The sequence below is a fragment of the Oreochromis aureus genome, linkage group 3, assembly GCF_013358895.1.
Source record: "Oreochromis aureus strain Israel breed Guangdong linkage group 3, ZZ_aureus, whole genome shotgun sequence".
NCBI lineage: Eukaryota > Metazoa > Chordata > Actinopteri > Cichliformes > Cichlidae > Oreochromis > Oreochromis aureus.
The window spans coordinates 109,252,277-109,256,024 of NC_052944.1; the positions used below are offsets into that span (position 1 = coordinate 109,252,277).

Here is a 3,748-nt window from a genome sequence, read left to right on the forward strand (position 1 = left end):
TATGTGATTATGATAACCCCTGTAATACAAATTATAACATAATGCCAACAGCTTCAATAAATGCTTTGATGAAATGATAATTAATGCAATGATAAAGATGATGGTTATGTACAGTAGCAGTAAAATAATGTCTTTCATTCTACACTGTCTACAGGGTCAAACATACAGAGAATTCAAACAGCAGTAAAAAATAGCTGGACACTGGAAAAACTTATAGCAATGTGAGACGCAATTAAAGGAAGCAGCGCAGTATATTCACTGAATTACAAAATTACAAAAGAGAAAAACGACAATTTCTAAGGATTATTTTCTTAATTGCGGGTAGACTGTGGCTGGTAAAGATGGAAACATACAGAATGTAAACTGTGTGAGTTTGGTGAACTTTGTTAGTAACAAATGAAGTAAAAAAAAACAGACAAAACACAGAAAGAGGCTCTCAGTATTCATTAATAATTAGAAAGCATCTAAACATTCTGATTTTTACAGTCTTAGTTCCGCTCGCTGTCATCATTATAATCATCATGATCAATGGCGAGGTCATGAGGTGGGCGGGGCCGTCTCTGGTGATGTCACCATGAATTAACAGCGTCTGGCACGTGTTGGTGAAACATCCCAGTACAGTGGTGTAGTTTCCTCTCCAGCTGTTGGACATTTGACACTTCAACATTAAGGGGAAGAAGAAGAAACAGCGTTAGGTCAGGTGACCACATGGTTTCTAAAATAACTGACAGGAAGTAACCAGGCTGTTAGAAATGGATATCATGTTTTTAAAGTTACTGTAGTTAGGTAACTCTACTTACCAAAAGCAGAGCTGCTGAATGTTGCAGGAACTGATCATGTGTGGTGGTCATTCAGTGCTGCTCCGGCAGGTTAGACAGTCCAATAGTGATATCCTGCCCATCTGAGAGTTTGAAAACACACATGCAAAGATTTATTTTGTGTTACAGTCAAAGTTGGATGTTCGTTTTTGTCCTTTAAAAATGTTTGTGTATTTGAAAGCACTAACATTTAAGGATGACTCGGATCGTCTCTCTCTAAGAGTATCTCCTTTAAAGGGGAGACAAGTGTATCCACTGATCAACAAGTCAAGGTGGTGAGATGGACTCGTGTCCTTGGTGACTCTGCTAGTTCTTCTGAGGAAACACCACTGTCTCTCCACCCCGTCACCATCTGTGAGCACAAACTGCTGCTCTGCTCTGTCAGCATGTAGGAAATAACATATCACACACACAAGGGTGAAGAAACATTAGAGCTCGAGTTTGGATACTTTAGATCAAAACTAGTTCTTAGTTTCAGCAATCAGACAAACAATGATACCAAACTGATTCTGTATGAATACAATATGGTATTTTCAATACAGCTGTCAAATTAATGTATAAAAACTAATACAGATATATGTATATATATTTTTGATAAATTAGTTTGCTAAATTAGAATATATTTTTATTTATTTTTGATTTAACAATTGCAACTGAAAGAAATTAAATATTGAACAAAAATATATTGTCACATTCTGCATTCTCAAATACAAATTTCACAAAGTAAATTTTTGATTAACAGAAAAAATATGAATTACAAAAAATAATTGTATATTATTAAAATATTATGCAACCGTGACCAAAGTCAGAATCATCATTACAGTATTGTGGACTTACTGCTTGCCTAATAGTGATAAACTTCAGGGGAGATCATGATGACAGAAAACTGTAAACAACACTCTGAAGTCTGAAGCTTCTTTTCTTGTTTCTGTGACCTCAGCACGCTGACAGACTTGAAGTTGCTAAAGATTTTAAAAAGTGATAATTATAGGGAATAAACTTCTCTTTTTCATCCATTTAATCAAACATTTGATGCCTCAGCTGTCTCAGTCCTATGGCATTCTGCAACTACAACTAACCTGAGGAGGCTTGGATTTGGCTGCAGATGCCCTTGTACATCCTTCTCAGCAGCACACGTGGGTACCATTTAATCACACTTCTTCCTGAGCTTTGCTTCATCACAAGACTAAAGGTGGCATCCCGTGTCACGGTCTTATCATCATCCAATTGGAGAAGAAACATTTATGGTCATCCTGGTTTTGTTTTCTGATTCTGCAAAAAGACTGAGGACAACAAAGCCCAGAGAACACGAGATACACAACATCCAACATTCAGACTCAACAGCCTCCATAAATGAAGAGCACCACATTGGTCCAGTTATACTAGATATGAGCATGCTTCACATTACTGTGTATGAATAATAATCAAGAGACAAACTTTGAAGATACAGAGCATGATGTCCCATCATCAGACTGCAAACAAACATCCACCAGGCTTCTTTGTTGGCAGAGGTGATGATTCTCCCATCAGGGATCAGTAGAGTGTATTAACCTGTGATATAAGCAGCAGTCAGTGAAATATTACTGTTTCAGATAAGAAATCTAGCACATAAAAGTCAAGATGGGAGGGATCTCTGCAAACTGACTTACTTCTGCAAGTGTGAGGCTGTTCCTCCAGCCTCAACAAAAATCTGACTCCAGTCACAGACAAACAAAAAACTCCAGCTGGGAGATAGAAAACGCTGCCTGGGTCTTGCTGGATGTTGCTGGTCAGAGTCTCACATTAGCAGAGTGCTGCTTGGTCCCACTGACCCATGTAGACAGCGACTGTGGAGAACTGTTCTGGAAAACGGAAAAGAGAATTAAAATGACAAAAAGCCAAACAGGATTTCCACAAAGACTCTCTTAGAATCAGCAATCAGAAAATCATTGGTTCATATTACAATTAAATATGAACAGGCTCCTTAAATGTAAGCAGTTAAGATCTGATTTGATTTACATCCTTCACACAGCACATTTGTCCAGGCTGACAGGTAAACATAGAATTAATCTCAGGTAACATGACTCACAGTAGAGATTCAGTAAGAAAGATTGCTAGCTCTAATATTATTACCACACCAACAGCTCAGATTTCTAGAAGTATTTAAACAAATGTCAGTCTATCCATTCATTTTCTTCTGAATATTCAGTTCATGCACACAGTGGGAGGGTGGGGGGGTCTCGTGGAATTTTGTAAAGTCTGCAACACAGAAAGAGCTGTGATCAAGCTATTTATTACTGTGCGTAGGAAAGCCAACACACATCAAACATCACAGTTCAGTCATGCCAGCTCTGCCACAGAAGTCGTGCTCCTACTCCTTTATGCATTCCAAGGAAGAGGGAGGAAGTTACAAACTGATCATACCACACTTCACGCGCCTCGCTATGAAACCTAACAGATCAATGGTTATTCTGTTTTGTGCCCTTGGCCTAATCAGCACCTGTAAAGGGAGTGGTGTTTTCTCAAACTGCTGATGCTGAAGTAAGTTCATCTAGTTTTCACTGAACAGTCTATAAGAGTGTCACAACTAAGCATATGCATAAGCACTTAAATACTTTAAATGAGAATAACAGAAAATTTCTATTACAGGAGCCAGAGCCTGTCCCAGTAGTCACAGGGAGAGCACACCTGGACAGGTCACCAGTCTGTCAGAGGACTAACAGAGAGACAGACATCAGGGTAACAAATCTATTTAAAATTAATGTAAGCTTGCTACAGCTGTATGTATGAACATGTGTTTCTGTGCTCACAGTCCACCTCTCAGGAACCTGGAGTTCATTTTAAGTCTACTTTAAACAGACCTCACAAAAGGCTGATGTGGCTGGATCAGTAGTCTGATTTAAGTACGATACCTTTGGCCAGGGATTAATCTGGTACATCGCTTCACTGCA

General features: G+C 38.6%; 1 long non-coding RNA gene across 1 annotated transcript; it reads right to left on the bottom strand.

Annotated features, from left to right (window-relative positions):
* Positions 1–623: 623 nt before the first annotated feature.
* Positions 624–1,948, bottom strand: LOC120438807. Its single transcript, XR_005612165.1, has 5 exons — positions 1,898–1,948; positions 1,656–1,780; positions 1,007–1,196; positions 801–901; positions 624–658 (listed from the first exon to the last, which is right to left on the bottom strand). It is a non-coding gene; the product is annotated as an uncharacterized LOC120438807 (long non-coding RNA).
* Between the last annotated feature and the right edge of the window lie 1,800 nt (positions 1,949–3,748).